General features: G+C 42.7%; 1 protein-coding gene across 6 annotated transcripts in view; it reads left to right on the top strand.

Moving 5' to 3' along the window:
* The first annotated feature begins 10,993 nt into the window (after window positions 1–10,993).
* Fife (regulating synaptic membrane exocytosis protein fife) overlaps window positions 10,994–19,200 on the top strand; it is a 111,431-nt gene continuing 103,224 nt past the window's right edge. For 3 of the 6 annotated variants that reach the window (XM_070660730.1, XM_070660731.1, XM_070660729.1), the window contains exon 1: window positions 10,994–11,363. The gene's annotated coding sequence lies outside the window, so the exon portion shown is untranslated. The remainder of the gene's footprint in view (window positions 11,364–19,200) is intronic. The other 3 variants (XM_070660733.1, XM_070660734.1, XM_070660732.1) reach the window with 1 other exon arrangement.

The following is a 19,200-nucleotide window of genomic DNA, read 5'->3' as shown; positions in this document are numbered from 1 at the left end:
GGTAACGAGTCATTAATTCCTTGAGCGCAATATGTTCTTCCAAAAGACCGATCTTTCTGTATTTTTCTCTGTTTTCCAACGGGGGTAATGAATTTAAAAGGGCGAGGAGCCGCATTTGCAGAGGAAACAATTTGTGAATATCGGACAGACGCCGAGGGAAGTGGGCGATTATTTTTGCATTGTACGATCGAGTCGATCGCAATTATCATTAGAAGTGGCGTAACATTTGTGACTTGGCCCGTAAGCAGCTATATTTTCTCTCCTTAATGAAGGTTCAATTCGAGCTCCTCGATGCCGGGCGAAGTTTGGATTTCTCTGCAAAAATTTCGCGGACTTGGTACTTTTTACGCGCGTTTTGCGCCCGCGATTCATTTTCGGGCCAGATTTCCCCGTCGGGGAATTTCTCGGCTTGTCTTCGTTGTCTGTTAATGAAAATCAATACCCCGGCCACTCGTTAAACGCTCGCGATTTGCAGCCCGACGGTCGAAATGCTGTGCGCCGCATTCCGCCTGAAAAGCAACGTGTGTTGCTCCATTTCGGTCGGATTTACGAGGGTGCCCGGTTTAGTTTATGCCACGGACCCGTTTGCCACCAACTGATTTGCGACCCAGCCGAAGGAATTACGTTCACACGTTCGCGTGACATTCGGTGTTAGAACGTGCCGCTGTCTTATACGCTGTTTCTTTTATATACGCCGAGAAAAATCTGTGGTTGCTTTCGGATCCAACCGCAAGATATTTTTAACGTTAAATACGGTAGAATTAATTAATTACAGTAATGCTCATGCAGATTGGTAAGTAACATGATTTTTTCTTCTTTTCGTAGTTTGTAATTAGGGTCTCTTAAAAAATAACGCGCGCATAGTTTCTTCTTGCAAAAAAAAAAAAAAAAAAAAAAAAAGAGAGAGAGAATTATTTTTGTAGTTTAAATGTAAACGATTATTTGCATGCCTCCGTAATTATTACATAAATAAACTGATATCACGTTGTACCTCCGCCATTTCATATTCTGATATAAAATCGTGTAAATAAAATATACGCCTGGTTTTATATTTTATTTGAAGAGCACAAGGGCCGGTCGAAACAAAAGAGAGCATGAATGTTAAATTCATCGATTGATACATAGATCGGGAAAAAAGATACGATTATCGGATAATATTTCAAACTCCATCATTGACATCGTAATAAACGTACGTAAGCGCGCGCGCGCGTTTGCGTAACAATACGAATGGTATCAACAAATGGAAGGAAAATGTTATCGAGTCGGTTGAAGTAATAACGTGTCGCGTATGCCACGCTTTCGCAAGAATACGCCCAGTCATCGCGCGATAATTATAATCGAGGGTGATTTGAAATTAATGATTACTGGCGTCGGGTTATTAGCGCGCAAAATTTTATCCCAATTCGCGCTCGACTATTTCGCGTTGTAATAATGCCATCGATTTACGGATTTGCAGCAAAAGCGTTGCACGCGCCTCGGCGCTATTTAACATTTTCAGAATGCCCGCAGCAGTTTCGAGAGATCGCGGGCCGATTATCGAAAGTTTCATCCCCGAATTCCCGCGTCCCATTGTCCTGGACGAATGTATCATTAACATCAGAATTATCTGAAATGTAAATTCGCGCCGCGCAGTGCCATGTATGTTAATCGATACGACGACAGGTCGGCGTCACACTCAATTGATTCGCTCGAAAGTGCAGTCCGCATGCTTTTCGCAAAACGTCCAGGACGTTTCGGCATTTAAACGCGGTTCCTTCGAGCTAATCTCCCCCGGTTGGCGAAACGCCGGGGGCTTGCGATTTAAAAAGCTTCATTGCCGGCTTATTTTTACCCCGTCTATTCTTCGGCGGCCTTCGCAAGCGGGTCAACGAGGGATGAAGATTGAATCATCGAAATAGAATCGCGAGCGCCGAGCCCTCGACAATGCGATCGACCTCGTCGAATCGGTATCAATTTTTCTTCCTTAAATAAATATATATATACATATATATGCGTGGGCCGCGAAAAGTTTCGCTTCTCCTTCGCCGGGACCCCGCTGTACCTGCGCCACGTTGTCAAGAACTGGAACGGCCAAGTCCATACTGCGCGGCGAGATTTGCTTATGCATGAGAATTTTTGTATTAATAATTCAACGAATATTTCCTTGCACAGAAAGCAACATGTTATCGATTTCTCTTAGCAAAGTTCGCCGAAGTTGGACGGAAAGTGCCCCCTTTCGTTTTTAGCATACAAAAGTGAAAATTTCGAAGTTCGTAATATTCCCTCGCGACATATTAATAATTTATTCGATATATTTAATCCCTTACGTATACAATAAGGAAAAAAAAATTGACGGGTGATACTTCGCTCACATCAAAATTAGTAAATGAGGTTATATTCATTAAAATGTTTAAAAAAAAATTTTTTTTTAATAAAAAATGCGCTAAATATTTATATTCTTCTTTCTAATTAAATCATCACGATATCTACATTGAGATATTATGGATTTAATTAATTCGAAATTTATATTGTATAAATTAACATAAATTATGTCTCTATTACAACTGAAATATTTTATACGATAAATTATGACTCTATTAAGGATGGCTATTAACCCGAAATGGTTGCATAATATAATTGCGAGAGGAACAGTGCGGCTCGCAATCCTCCTCTCTGTTGAACGAAACTGATGAGATAAAGTATATCATTAGCTAAATAAGTAATTGATTACTAACGCATATAATTAACTAAATTATTAAATGAACAATTAATTGGCTCGAAATTACTGTATCGCTCCGCGTGCATATGTTATTGGCACAGCAAAAATCTTCAATCATGCGCGTTATTCAATCTATATTTTATTACATGTATATGCGGTAAAAAAAATTTTCTGTTAAATTTACATGTCCCAATTTATCGGCTCAAATTTTAGCGTTAATTTAATACAAAGCAAACGCGTTAAAAAGTAACACGGATAATAAATGAAAAAAAAATTTATACAAAAGCTCCATATTTGCGAATTGAGATTTATGCTGCTCATATACGAGATTAATATTTCCAATATTGAGAATACCCCCTTTTTTCTATATACAGAAAGATATCCAAGCCGCGAGTCAGTCAGAGAGCCGATGTGAGCTCTTTTCACAAAATTCGCGGAGGTAAGAATAATTTCTTTAATACACCAACAACGCTAGAAGCTTTAAACTAATATTTTGAGAGGCTCGGAAGAGCAAAATTGCTCGTACAAAAATTTTTACTTAACACCGCGAAGACGAAAGAGCGCTCAACATTTTCAGGAATTCGTAGACACACGTGTCGCGTTTCTTTTAATTTATCTGCTAAAAATATTCCTAATTACTTTTTTTTTTTACGATAAATTAATAAGTAAAGTGCCGTTAAATTTAACCCGAAGTTTCTTATATACTGCGTGAATTAATTCTGAGCTAGCGATACTCGGCGAAGCTGCGAGAATATCGATATCGGTCGGATGTGAGAACGCGACCCCGTCGATTTTAATCGAAGCTGCAAATCCAATTAGGCAAGGAAAAAAGAGAAAAAGAAACTAACAATGCGACGGGGGTTGTTATTCCAATTCTAAACTGAGCGTTATTTTAAAGATATACGATTATGCCGAGTTACGCCGGGAGCCTTTCAAAATTCAAATTTTCGTGAAATCCATTCGCAAATCTGAAATAATATATTCAAATATGAATGCGGTATAATTTTCCACCGCTGTACTTCCGAGGAACTATTGAGCTCCTTTCACAGAAAAAGAAGAAAAAAAAAACTTTGTCGAATTTAACGAATTTGATTTTAATATAAATTAGAGACGATTTTTACAAATTTGCAAGACTTATGTTTTTCATCACTTTCAATCCTTGAAAAATCAGACACCTTTATTTTACCGCATTTTCTTTTTCTTTCTTAAAAAGATAGTATTAAATTCGTTACCAAAGAAATTTAACTCCGTTACATATAATTTCTCTTATCAGCGCGAGCAACTGCGTATTATATCGCAGCAAAAAACTGACTTAATCACAATCATCTTCGGAGAATCCCTTTAATCCTTTTATAACTTGCATAATAAAATAGAAAGCGGGGGACGTAATTCGTTACACGAGCATATCGCCGGTAACTTTGCACCTGATAACTTGTTAATGCAATAAAATCGCACGGTTCTTAAAATAATCTCCGTCGCGTTTATTATTACGCGATAAAGTATAAGACGGCGATGAGAAAAATTATTTTCTCGCACAATACACAAAAACGTACAATTAAAAAAAAAACTCGCGGCACAATGATTATTATTATTTTTTTTTTTTTTTAATACGTCTTATCGGAAAAAGCGTTGCAAAGACGACGGATCTTCTTCTTGAGAGTCCTTTTTTATTCTCTCGAAATCGGGTCGCGCGGCTTATTAACGTTTCCCACCGGCTATCGGATTTCCGCGAACGCGACAGAAAATCGCTGAGAATTGGGGGCGAGCATTTTTACGCCCTCCGACACGTGCCGTTCAATTTTAATGCCGCGATTGAGGCGCGCCGGCTTCTCAAAGACAGCGACTCGCGATTTCTGACGCGAGTTAAGAATAACTTCGGCATTAATAAAACCGAGCCACGAAAAACTTCCGCGTGGTGTCCGGATGCCTCGCCTACAGGCGAGTCCCTTGCTTTCCCAGCGACCCTTTGTCCGGGCAAAGTCGAAGGACTTTCAAGCGATAGAAATCGATTCAACAGAGACCGTTCTTTCATGAATAAAAAAAAGTGTTTCTATTTTATATTTCAGCTTTAATATATTTTTTTATTAAACAAAAATTTTGTTTTAAATATTAGTTTAATTATATTTAATACTTACACTTCATAATTATCCGCATTAGCGACGATAATAAAAATGCGGCGAGCGTAGCTTTACGTTCGACTAACGTTCGTGGTCGTAATTTTGACAATGTGACGTCGCGATATGACTGGTATTATTTTACCTTTCTGTTCTTTATTCGACAGCGAATATTATTTTCCTGAAATTTAAGTCGCGAGAGTAAACGAGTTTTAACGAATTCGCACGTGCAATTCCGCGATACAGACACGTTTTATCATCATCGGAACCTATACATATATGACGTATAGCGCATTATCATAGATATTGGCCAGGGGCTTTAGCTTCGAGGCTTCAGTACGTTAACGGGCGTCATAAATAAAAAATACCGCCCGGCGGCGTGAAATCCGCCGCCTACGACGAGGCGGCTGCGGGAGATTTGCCGGCCACAGCCTCCGTAGTCGCCGTTACCCGGCTGTCTCTCAGCTCGAGACGTCTCGTTTCTCATTCTTCCCATCTTTTCGAAGTACACGGATCCACTTTGCGCTTAATACGCCGTAGTACCACTTACGTTCTCCATAACCGGCCCGTAACGGCCGGGAAGCCGTTTCTTCCGCATCGCGATAACTACTGCGTGCCTCTCGAACCGCACGAGACATGCACAACGAACTTACAGTCGGGTAGCCCACAGTCGTTTCTACCCGCAAAACTCGCGCGAGACATTTGCATATGTTACCACCTCGAAGGAGGTTAAAGAAAAATTCAATTATGCAGAGTACATCCGCTCGACGTATATCGGATAATCAAAATTGACCCTTTCCTTTTCTTCCCCGAGCGCCGGAAACGAAATGGAATCGTGATTGCCTTCGGCTGCTGCCGGGAATAATTTCGTTGTAAACTTCCGGGCAAGGAAGATTTTCTCGGTTTTATATCCGAAAAGTCCACATCTCTACGAATCTGATTAGGTAATAATCAACTAGGAACGGGAGGGAAAAATTGAATCAAGACCACCTTAGCCCTCCCCTACCTCCTGCACCCCTCGTCCTCTATCTCTCCTGGAAATGATATCCGTGAGTGTGGGTCAGCATCTTCGGTGAACTTTCGTAATTCGATTTCTGCGGGTAGCGCAAACTTTGCCGTGAATCATTTCGCGGGTCAGCTTTTGCGTGAACGATACCAGGGTAATTTAATGGAAACACGGTGACGTTGCATCGGATCCGATACAAAACACTTTGCACGCCGAGAGGAAAGTATATAAGTTACTTACGGACCTAACTAATAATTTTAAGAAACTCCTTTCTTTTTATAATGTTAATAAAAAAAAAAATAGAAAAAGAAAAAGAACCAAAAAATAGAGCCGTCTATTTTAATTGTTGTTTGAATTCTTACGCCGTCGCTACATTCTTACAATGCAAGAATGCCTTTGAAGCAAAGTACTATTCAACAATGCTCACTTTGCGGAGAATATTAATAAACGTTGTTCCTGCTACAACGTATCGCGTTTTCCCGCATCGCGAGTTGCAAAGGACTTCTTCAAACAGCCGCGAATTAATCTCTTGTGCGAAACTTGCGCGAAATATAGGAGGACAATTTCGTATTCGGGTACGCGCGGTGTTTCAACGGCACCGCCAGCCGGAAGCGGAAGCCGCGCTCGATGCAGCGGTCGGATCTTACAATTGCATTAGAAGCACCCAACTATTCACATTGTTCCGCGAGGCAGCCCCGATTAGAGGTACTCGCTGTGCGAAAATAAAACGTCAGCGTTTCTGGTTTCCACGTCGTTCGAAATAAATTGAGACGCGGACGATGCAAATCGCCACGCGAATCGATCGCGAATCACCCACGCAATCGTCCGGTTAATTGGACAGAGAAAGAGAGAGAGAAGGAAAAAGAGAGAAAAGTCTCGGTCGAGCTTTATTTCATCTCTCACTCGTCGACTTATGGCAACAATTTTCCCCGAGCGTGAAACTTTTTCCATTAATTCGATACCGTCGATGGCGCACAGCTTCATCGGTCGGCAGCCGGCGGGTTTCGCCTGACGGATTAATGAAAGACTCGATTTCAAGTCGAATTCCTAAGGCCCCCGTACGTTACGAAACGGAAAAAATTTAGAATACACCAAGGAAGGTGTCGTGCCCAAAAACCGTAAGTAGATCATGAAGGCTATTTCCATTCGCGAGCCCTTCGTAATCTATCTACAATTGTCGGCTTTGACGCTTTGTTGGAGCCATCCTGTATATATCGAATTTAATTCTTCGAAAATACCTCGCTTTGCACGAATAACTGCGTGCTTCGCACGTTCTTTCTCGCGCCGAGAGCGGTAAATTACACGACCGTTCCCGGAATGGCAGTTTTATTTAACACAATAATTCCCCGTTGTTCTCCGTAATGATATTGCCGCTGAAACACACTCTTTTTCGCTATTAACGCGGCATACACGTCATATAATCTCGACGCGACCGGCGGTAATCTATTTGAAAACCGAGATTACGTGGAAGGCTGAGTGCTTGCCGTTCGGTCGGCTTTCGGAAATTTAATCGAAAATTCGGTCGCGCCGTAATCCTTAACCCGAGCATAATAAAACTTGCACGCGTTTCCGCGTATAACGCAATGAATTTTCGAAAACAACGCGCGCTCCGTTGGGGAAGGTAGGTATAATTATTCTACTTTATTACTACGTGAATTAATTACTCCCGTCGATTTCACGGAAGCGCTACGTCGCCGCCGACATTTATTTATTTCGGCTGCATATAATCCAGCAAAATTTTACGGTCAAATATTATTCCGGTTGATACGATTGTCTAATTTTATTAATCCGCGAACGTTATCGCGTAATGCACGTTTGATCGCGAATTTTCAAACTTCCTCCTCTCGCGTCTACATTTTATTTTTTTTAATCTCGGTTCGGCAAAACCGCCAAAGGGTAGTGTGTAAAAATTGATAAAGCGCGTTCGGTTTATTTTAGATCCAACTCTTCTTTCCAATTTCTTTATTTTCCCGGCAACAACAAACGTTTCTCGCCAGACTCGTGCATCGGATGCTGCGCGGCCGTGATTTCTTCGTGTAAGTACCAGCGGCGCGAGGAAAAGGAATCCCGGCGAGACGCGTCCGATGAATAAACTACGCGAGGGAGCTGCCGGCGGAGCTTTACGCTCGTAATCAGGCAATTTTGAGGTCGCGGCTGGTATCGCGGAGATAATGAAGACGCGAGCACGCGCAAAGTTGTCACCCGGGATGAGATTCAATTTTCCACAGCTCGACGCGGCGGAAAGAAGGAAGAACCGCCGTGCGGCGCATAATAGATGCGACCCGCATGCAAGCAGCTCGTGCACCCGGATGCTGCGCGATAATCCGGCCGCGGATTATCGCGGAAATTGTAGCAACTATGTGATTACGCGGCGAGAAGCGGGCGTTTGTTTACCCACCTCCCCGTTGAGGTGCTAATAGTGTCGCGTACTTGGCGCAGCTTGTTCCGGCAGCCACGAGAAGCACCTCGTCTCTTTGCTTCCGGCGCCTCACGTCTCCAGCCGAGGAGATGAGAAATTAAGAGGACGAGGGAAGACGTCGGATTCAAACCCTTCTAACGTCGCAGGGTGTTGAAACGCCGCTGCACGTTGAGAAAATATTAGCAACTTTTGGCCTCGATTGTAAAATATATTATGCTTTATATAACGTTACGGGATTTTAAATTGCAAGTGCAATTGATTAAAATATATTTGCAATTAAAAATATAACAAAATTCTAGCGCGGTCCGAAAGTGAATTTAATTCTTTTTCTCGGTGTTAATTAAAGAACGTCTTGTATTCGCGCTAATATTTTTGTACGGGCAGAAAAATGTTTGCGCTATCAATAACTAATGGTTGAAATGTCAAAATTATTTGTGGCACTTTGGTAACGTGTTCGCTTCGTTCTAAATTTATAGACGAAAGCTCGGGTGGATCGATTGTCGTGTTAAATGTGTTTAATTTTAACATAAAATCATTTACTATCGTACGAAAGCTTTTTAACACAATATTCTTTTTTTACTTGTAGTTTATTTATGCTGATGAGCAACGAGGCTCGTCGTCATCCGTTTAAATCTCTCGCCAAGTGTTTCTCCGACCTCAATCTCCGTTCCGATCGTTTGGGATAACTTTCCGCGCTATCCGACACCTCGAAACGTCTTCCCCTGTTTCAGTCACTCTCTTTCACATCCTCCCTCGTGCCGGAACTCTATTCCGGCACCCCCAACGTATAATAACCGAAGTGTCCCGAAACGGGAGCGTTAGTCGTCGCCTGCGCATCGCGAAATATCCCCGTCGCACCCCCGTCGGACAGTCCGCGGTGAAGGATGGTACGAAAGGGGCTGAAGGATAACGGAGGGGCGAGGGCCACAAGGGAGGCACGAGCCCGACCTGAGCCGCCGCCAGGAAACTTCCTCTCGTCGCGCGAAATCGATCAGATAGTGACGCTCGTGTGACGTCTTGTCAGGATCCACTCCGCAGGCTCGCCTCCTGCGGTTTTCACGTGGCTAATGAGGGTGTCGCGAACACGTGAGACGCCGCGCGCACACACGTACAAGGAATACCTCGGGTCTTATCCCAGGAAGGGAATTCTTTCGCATTTAAAATCAATTTTGAGTCTAATTCGTGCAGTCGCGTGAACACCAAACTACCACGTTTCCTGCATTTCAATTTTTTCAAAGAGTTCTTTAGAAAAATTAAAAAAAAAGGAGTTTAATTTTCGTGCATCAAGTTAATGGAACGTCCTAATTAAAGGAAGTAGTCAAAGAGACTGAGCTTCGGATTTTTTTCTCTTTTTTTTTTTCTTTTTCTTTTTTCAACCCTGGACCTCTCGACTTCGTTCTCGATTGAAGCAAACCTCCGCGGGGTTCTTTCAGGCAAAATTTCTTTGCTCTCAGCATATGCAGTTTTCTCGTGCCTACAATTGCGTTACGAGGCAACGGGTTTACCTTGATGAAATCACGCTTTAAGGACGTAGCGGCGTTTCAAGAGCGGCCCCGTTTCGAGTTGTATAACGCGCGAGATTCGCGTCGTGTCACAATTAATCGCGAACGAAGTTAGGATTCGGCTGCGCAGCTTGATTCCCGTGTTTCCGATTAAACATATCGACGACGAAGCCGCGTTGTTTGTTCACGCACGCGACCTGCATATTAGTCACGGCAATGATATCGCGTGCGATTCGTGGCACCTTCGAAATTTCACTAATTCCGCACTTCGATTTGTTTCCGCTTTACGAATGCATGCCGCATCTATATTCGCGTATTCCGCACAGTCCCATATTCCCGATCCCCCGGATTAAGTGATAACGCGGATTTATATTCTACGCCGATTTCTCGCTCATCCCTCAGCGAGCGGTTACACCGAAAGGAAAAAAAAAAAAATTGGTTACTTTCGGCCTTAACAATAATTCTAGTTAAAAATACCGTGAAATGATAGTCGAGGCCGGGAGTAACTTAATTTTTTTTTCTTTCTCTCTTTCTTCCAGTTAAAATACGCGATTCCAACATAATCTGTCGAAATAAATAAATCCGGAGAATGTGAAACGCCATCAGCATTCTAACAAGCTTCTAAATATTTATTATATCGAAAAGAAATCCGAGCACAAGAAGTATTACAAAATTCCTCGACGACGATTTACATTATTTATAGAAATAAATATGTAAAGACCTGTTCAAGCCCTGCCTTTTCCCTTTTTTTTTTTTTTTTTTATCTCTCGGATCCCTCTTGCGCGAGAGTGTCGACCTCTCTCCTCGCGTCCGTTTCGTCAAGGGTCGACGGTGAACGTCACATCCATTCATCGAGTCAGATCGGCGCGGTAGGATCCTCTCGGAAAGCAAAATTCGAGACGAGGCGATTTTCGCAACAGTCGAGATCGACGCACGCGGCGACGTGGCGCGCTCTCGTTCAGTCTTCGCCTTGTCCTTCGACCTGCACCGGCCGGCCGAAGGTTCTTCTTGCCCCTAAACCTTGAAGAGGGTAAGAGGCGCGAGCTTGCGCCCTGAGCTGCTCGAGAAGCTCCGGGACGAGGGACGGCGCGGGCGAGCGCGGACGGTGTTGCGTCAGGTGGGGTTGAGAGGTGAGCTTTTTCGGGGGAGGACGCGTTCGTTCCCTGTAGAACGTGGCCGGTGCAGAGGGTTGTCGCGGTACACTGACGGCAAGGTGGATAGGAGGGTAGGTGGCGGTGGTGGTGGAGGTGGAGGTTCTCCGGTGGGAGAAACGGTAGACCCGGGCAGTGCAAGCCGGGCTGCCTGCCCGACGATACGGTCGTTTTGTTAGATTGTCGCGGTGACTTGTCTCTTTTTTCCCCCCTTGCTCGCAAGCTCGAGACTGATACCGCTCGTACGGAAACCCGCCGGTTCACTTCACTCCTACGCCGAGCACACGCAAGGTGCACGACCGTCAGGACTAGCCTCCGTATCTACGACCGAGAGGGAAAAGTGGCCGCCTGTGTCAAGACAATACCGGGAGAGCACGTGCATCCGTGCGAAAGGCAGCAGGAGAGCGTGCACGAATCGTTCCAGCACTCCCCTATCCGCCTTCTGCAACCTCCGTGCCGCTGGCAAGTAACAGGTTGGTGCTCTAGCAACGTCTTTAAATTGAGTGATCGCGGTCGATTTGCGGCAAGACGGCGAGCCGCTCGTGCGCGCGGCAAAAGCGTTTTTATTATATCGCCGCGCTATTCCCGGCGGGTCGACTCGCGAACGCGAGCACGTTGAAAAATGTTTCGAAGTCAAGTAACGCAGTCAGAGTGTGACGATCGTGACCCCGGAGATGGTGCATAATCTGTACGGAGGCGGCGAGGCGCGTAGCACTTTCGGTGATCAATATTCAGGTGTGAACTCGTTATAACTTGCGACAATGTTGCGACAATCCGTAGCACGACTTTTGGGTAGGATCTATCCGGAAATCGCGCTCGGGTGGATCAACGAAGTCAATTGCGAGCCGTGGATCCAATCACTCGCACGTCTTACATTCATTTTTAATCTCGACGGCCATTTTGTAAATTTTATATAGCTTACAATGTATTTCGAAATGGTCAAGTAACATGTCTCACTTCTACATGATATCACATCGTGACGTTTCTACAGACTTACTTTCTCATCCTCTTACAAAATTTATTACGCTACATATCTTGTAAATAAATTTGAAAAAAATTATATCACGTACAATATGGAAATAAAAGAATAAAAAAAAAAAAAAATTATAGAGGCTTAGTCTCTCTTTCTCTCTCCCTCTCTGTTGAAGTTGAGAACGGATACAAATGAATGAAGGGATAAATTCTACAACCGCGAATAAACTCTCGGTGAAATTCCGCGTTAATTAACGACCAAGTAACAGGTTGACGGCGGCGAGTCGTAATTTCGTGCCTCGCGGTCGCCGATAACGATCGATGCCCCGCGAAATGCAGCTGTTTGCTTTCCGGGGACGGTTAATGAGGTGACAGATGACAGGAGACGGATGACGCCTGGCGGTTGCCGCGGTCGGGCCGCCGTAATATAAGTAGGCGAGCTCCTCGCCAAGTAACAGGTTGCCTCGCTCGCGTAGATTCGAGCGATTTGTTCCGCGTCAGTCCCGGCCGTGAGCGCGAGTACACGATACGTAATTAAGTTACACGCGTAACGGGCGAGGTCGGGGTTGAACTCGGGCCGCCCTCGGGATGCCAGTAGCCCTTCAACTGCCCTGAGAGAAAAATATAGGTGCTTTCTGGCCTCAACTATAATTCAACGATACCTCCAGCCGCAATTGCTTAACAACAGTCAATTTATTATTATATTATTATATCATAACTGTATAAAAAAATTATAAAATTACTATAGTTGAGGAAAAAAAGAAAAAAAGAGAAACTATATTTTTCTTTCAACGCTAGATGACATTGGTATAAACCCGTCAGTTTGCGTAATTACCTCAAACTTCGATATTACGCCGTTTGAAGGGATTTGCCGGTATAATTTCACATTAAACAACGTATTAAGTGTCTTGTACGTTTCGAATTAATGCAATGAATAACGTTTCGCCTCTCAAACGTGCGCATTTAATTAAAATTTAGGTATTTGTCATCGAGAGTAAAGAGAATGTCGATCGCAGTTATATTCACTTATGTCAGGTCTCGCTCTTTTTTTTTTTTTTTTTTTTTTTAAGTACGCGATTTTAAAGAGAGCTCAGGTCTTATAAACTCGAGCGTCCTGCAAAACACTGCGAAACTTTTCTTGTTTCCTACGATATCCTATTATGACGCTTATTGTACTTATTGTGACGACGTAAGAAGCGGAACTTCTTTACGTGATCCCGCGCGAGCTCGCGGCCCAAATACTGAGAGTGCTATCCAACTTGTACGTACGTGAGGAGGAATACTATTGCGAGGTAAAGAGGCGATGCCACTTTAATCTATTGTCTCCCGCTTATATTTGCTCGATTGAAACAACGATTCCGCGTCGGTTTCTCTCTCCCGTATACGGTCGCTCTCGGGGGTCTAAATAAAACTTATTCGCGGAATACACGCCGATAACGCAATATCAATTCCAACGTGATCGGAAAGATTTTTGCAGATCGACTCTCGTGACGGATAACGACTTATATCGAATATCTGGCTCACTTTCTCGCGAAATGACATCTCCCAGATTTAGCTTGAGCGCTCCGCTCGTCGATTTCGAGCCCGTTATTTTAAGGCAAATGAGTATTCCCGAACAATTTATGCAAAATAAACGGCAATATTACAACCGCAAATGCACACAAATTTAATCAATGTCGAATTCTCGTTGAAAAAAAAATGACGTTTCCGCGAAATTTAATTAAAACGTCAGTTACCGCTCGCCGTGTGAAAATGATCGTTGGAATATTATAAAAAAAAAGAAAGAAAAAAAAAATTAAAAAAAAAAAGAATGAGCAAAACCGCATTTCGCGATTGTTGAATAACCATACGAGGCCGGAACGTTGTACGTGTTTGCAGTGAGAGCCGTGGTCCTTTTTCTCGCGCTTGTAATTTCGAGTTCTACATTTGCTCATCCGCGCGCGGTCGTAAAAATAATAACGTTAATGAAGAAGCGTGTAAAGCAACGTGCGCAAAGTATTCGGGGAAGTCATTGATACGTTTCGGCAGGCAACGTTCTCAAGTAACGCGGTCTAACACCGAGCACTGCTTTCTAAAATCCAGAAAAGCGTTTCAGTTTCGCTTCCGCAACATTGTCAAACCGTTACAATAACTGTGGGGGATGAAAATGCCGTGATTAAAGCTGCCTCGACGTTACCGCAGCAGTTTTTAAAACATATTGCGTTACTCGGTGCTGCTACTAATAACGTCGAATGAAATTAAATGTCACTTTTAATTTCGAGGGAAAATTAATGAAAGCGCGAGCGGTCGCTCAGCCGAGCTGCGCCGTGTAAAATAAAAGCTGCGTCCGCGGCCGAATTTTTCGAGCGGCGGTTACGTTATTGGTAAGTCAATAGCGACTTCAATAAGCGACGTTAACGTGGCCACAGCCGTCGAGAGCCAATAAATTCGAGCGCACCCGTTGGCGGGATGCCAATGAAGCCGGCGTGTGTATCCTCACAAAGGTAATGTTTCCACGGTGCCTTTTCTCATTTCGCAAATTGGCTTTCGGGCTCGCGATTCGAACTCTCCCGTCTATATCCTGGAATTGCACTCGCAACTTCGCGGGTCTCACGGACTTTTACCGTCGACCTATCAAAAAGCCAACCTGAGAGGATTCTCTTGTACCCCCGCAGAAATGTAAAGGATCACCGGAATATATTTCTCGTCGTTCTCTAAACTTTCCGTCGGACGTTATTAACACCCGGAAATCAAGTGTCGACGCGGGACGTCTGCGAAGTTGGCCAGCCCCATTTTACGACAAGAAAAAAAAAGAAAGAAGAAAAAAAAAACTTTTGTGAACTAAAAAGATTACTTTAATCGAAAAATGGGAGGCCAACTTTACAGACGTCGAACACAGATCTCTTGTCCGAGGGTGCGCGGACATTCTTATTCACGGTCGGTCGACGGGGACTCCTAAGTCTCCGAATTCGAGTACTCCAGTTCTCGATTTCACGCTAAGCCCCCGGCGCGACTCTGACGCAACGAGGATCGATGAGGGGAATTTATTCCGCGCACGGGCTGCGATCGCATCCAGCATAACCGTCCGGAGCGCCAATTTCGAGCGGGCACGTTTTATGCGCGCTACAAATCAAATTACAATAAGATGCATTTCGAGTACGTGCGCTCTCTCGGCCGTAAACTACCGTCGGAAAATTCGATAAGTTTGACGAAATTCGAAGGCGCGCCTTCTCCTCGCCGGAGGAATTAGACTTCGAGCGATACGAGAATCATTGAAATACGCGTAGCAAGCTCGCGGAAGACTCGGAATTAATTTCGCGCACGTCAGCGTCAAAAAGCGACACGTGTGCAGCGGTCACTTTCGCTTTCGCCCACTCGTTCCCTACTCAATTTCGTTCGCCCTTTACAAACATCCAGAGTGTAGAGAAAGACAACGGTCGGTAATGCGCGCCGGTTTTCTCCATTTTTTTTCTTTTTCCTTTTTTTTTTCCTGCAGACTCATTCCGGAGAAGCGTCGCTCACGCAATTCCTTTGAAAGCATCGAGATGAATATTGCGAGAAACGGCGCGCTCGTCTTATCCTTAACAAACCACACGACCACCCCAGCTTTTCTACCCTTTCGTGCCTCGGTCTCTCTGGTGGTGAACGAGCGACGCATGAAAGATTCAAGCGGTCTTCGCTAAGATCTTCGTGAGTCGACAATACGCAACGGTTCTTGTTGTCGACGGAGTCCGATTCGGGTTTGACGGTTTTGATTGCGCGTGGGAGTTAATTAACGTTGCGAGGGATAACAAGGAATTTTACGCGTAATAATGCCGCGGTAATAAAGTTTCGCACTATATATGATTTCCTCGGTGGGCGGGTGATAATGATGGCGGTCGCGTTATCCGTTTTCCCCTTGTGTAAAATTAATTATCATGCGCGTTTCGGATTCTAAGTCCTCCGTTTTTAATTTTTTTTTTTTTTTTTTTAGAGTTGAATTCAAGAATTAAAAATAGTTTGAAATTGTTTAATTTTAAATCCAACTATTAATTTCTTACTCTTATTATTTATTTTTTTTTAAATTTTATTCCAATTCGCGTTTAGCTTCTGCAAATTCATTTTTATTAATTTTTCTATTTTTCTCCGATTTACATTTAATTTTGAATAAATGATTTTGTTCGAAAACAGTTTGCGAGATACAGAAGGCTCGATAAATATTCCCCGATTAAATGAGACGTAATATCGCGTGATTTACTTTTTGAAGTTTAATTCGCGAAAATAGCGACTTAAAATTGTTCGGTTTTATTTAAAATCTAGTTATGGCTCTTTCCCTTTTTTTTTTTCTTTTTTCTGATTTACATTTAATTTCTAACAAGTGACTTTGTTCGAAAACAGTTTGCGAGGTACGCTGGGCTCGATAAATATTCCGCGATATTTCAATCCCCGATTAAATGAGACGTAACGCCGCGTATCTCGAAAGTTTATCTATGTCGAATGAAAATGGAAATACGTGTATTGATTTGCATGCCTATCCCGGGAGCGCTTCAGCGATTATCCTACAAAGAAAGTGTGTCAACTGCACGTCTCGAAATTCCCTTTTTATCGTATGTCATTGAGCTGCCACGTTCCGGCTTACACTCGGATTGTGCGGTTTTATTCGTGCATAAAGCGGATACGACAGCACGCGTATAACGTTCACTATAATGCAAACGGCGCAGTCAAAGAGTTAATTCGAAAGTATTATACGAGGTCTCGTTTGCGAAACTACCCCGTAACAATCCCCTTTACTCTCGCTGTGGAAGGAAAATTGTTACCCCGACAATAAACCTGCGTTCGTTACCGCCCGTTCGATTCCTCGTGTCAAAATCTCTTAATAACGTAACTAAATAAACAGAGACGTTTAGAACGAACGGATCGTTATAAGAAATAGAAAAGAACGAGCGCACATTTTATATCGAATAACTCGGCGTTAACGGTATAATAAAACGTTAGTAAGACACTAAGTATACGACACCGAGATAACGATACATATTACACGTAAATAAAATTATAAATGGTATAAATAAAATTATTTCTAGCCTCGCAGGGATTTTCTTCGGTAACAAAAAAAAAAAAAATATATATATATATATAAAGCGAGTAGAATTTAATTTTAACGAATTAAATTACAACGTAAAAGACACATAAAAATCTTTTAAGTGGTATTACAAATTATTTAATGTTTTAATAATTGCTATAACGTTAACGAATTTTATTAATTATTTTAAAGGCTAATTATATCATTTTTAAAGAGAAAGCAAAGAATGCAGTGTTTAAAATGTCGGGAGAAAAAAAAAAGAAACCGGAAAATATTTCCAGAATTAAAAAGGAAATATTAAATGCTGAACGGTAGATTTCTAATCAGCTAATCGAGTCTATGTTGCATTCTATCGGCAACAATTGGCGCAATCATGATTTCGTAATTGGCCCGTACGTGCTTTAATACTCGTATACGCACGGAACTTGAAAAGCGTGCACCGTCGACGAATGAAAAAAACACATCCGATGATTTTTTTTTACAACAGCGAACACTCGTTCGCCGGCGATATTTGGCGAGCGGCAAGCATCCCGCCAATCGATTTTTGCACCACCGTTGTTTATTACACGTTCGCGTTTCATACGGTGTAATTGCTTTGTATTGCGCGGCGCTTTATATCCGATACTAATGAAGATTAATAAATAATAAATGTTCACCGAGAGAAGCTGCAGTACCATCCAGCGAGGCATTACGCACGTATGATTGATGATGCGATACGACTATTATTTGATATGATTGCGCTGCGGAAAATGCAGCGGAAACGGTGGCAGCTTAATTTTCAAACGGAGCAATTTCCCCAAGGAAAAAAAAAAAAATCAAATAAAATAAATACCGGGGATAATACAGTGAAGGATATTCTTTTCGTAAGGCGACGATACTTCTCACTTATTTAAACGCACTTTCCTAAAGCGATCGAAGGCTCGAAAATCCGATTCGAAGAAGAAAAATTTATTTTATTATTCATCTCGTTATTATATATTATATTATAATATATTTATGTTATCTCTCTGCGCGAATCTCCGAATTGCGCATGAAAATTCTGTAACTTTTCTTCTTTTTTTTTTTCCTCCCCATATTCGAGATGCAGGAATAGCGGGTGCCATACGTTTCAAAAGAAATTCAAAAAATCCAACGCGATACGCAAGTTTCCTGCTTTTCTTTCCTATCTCGACTGGAATAATTTACATTTTGACGAAAAAGCAATGCGGATAAAGCGCATAATTAATGGCCGAGCGTTGCGCAATTCTTTCCCCAAGATTCCACCGGCTGCCGTGTCGCGTAGTAATTTAACTTTTTTTTTTATTTTTTTAAGATATCCTGCTCAAAGGAACCCGATAGACGCGCGACAAATCGTAATTGCGTGAGCTCGCAGTTTAACGAGGTCGTCCTTTCGCGGCTTAAGTTAAACGACGAGCGAATGAGCGCTATGAATATACAAATCTCCGATTTAGATCGTGTGACGTGCGAGCTTTTTAGCGGCTATTAGGCCCTCATGCCTCGTTATTTTTAAACACGTTGACCACGTAGTCTTTGTTCCGTGATTTTTTTTTCTCGAATTCGCCCGTTACTCGCCGGAGCCAATTTTCGCTCGTCGCATTTTTTGTGTAACTTTTTTTTTTTTTTTTTTTAAATCGCCGCGGCCGCTGCACCCTTGGTGTGTGAAATTGATTACGTTTTAATCGGATTATATCTGGAGGCACAAACTAAATGACGTAATAAATACTACTTTATGGGCGCTCATTCAATTAAGTGTCGTTGAAATTCCGGATTAGCATAAAACTCACCGCCGCGGTGCTCGATAAATTTAATATGGAATCAATTTCGCGAACGAAAATGTAGGATTATTCATATGTTATTAATATTAATGTAACAAAGTGTATACATAATTCGATTCTATATCCGCTCTAAAAATATACCTAATTAATTCACGGTGGCTTCGATTACTTGCCGTTTTAAGCTTTATACGCGGAGTTTTACGAAAATAAATGGTTCACGCCGACGCTCTTTAAGGCCGACGCAATTCAAAAGGAAACTTGCATTCTCGTGTCTCTGTATTCCCGTCGTTGAGTCCGTGTCGGGTGGAACTCGACTTTTCCGGATCGCACGTTGATTCCGAAAGAAACGCCGGGGTTGAAAAGTGAAATCGCTTGTTTAAATTCAGGCAGCGTGTGATTAAAAAAGCGAAGAAATACGTCGTCGCCATGGATATCCTACGCTGGAAAATTTCGTTCTGAATCCCGCCAGCGCGAGAAACTCGACTCACAATTTTCATGACGGGCAGTGAAAGATTTTCTGTTTAA

Source organism: Cardiocondyla obscurior, linkage group LG08, assembly GCF_019399895.1.
Source record: "Cardiocondyla obscurior isolate alpha-2009 linkage group LG08, Cobs3.1, whole genome shotgun sequence".
Taxonomy (NCBI): domain Eukaryota; kingdom Metazoa; phylum Arthropoda; class Insecta; order Hymenoptera; family Formicidae; genus Cardiocondyla; species Cardiocondyla obscurior.
Note: the sequence above shows the minus strand (reverse complement) of the source record. Positions and strands in the feature narration are given on the sequence as shown.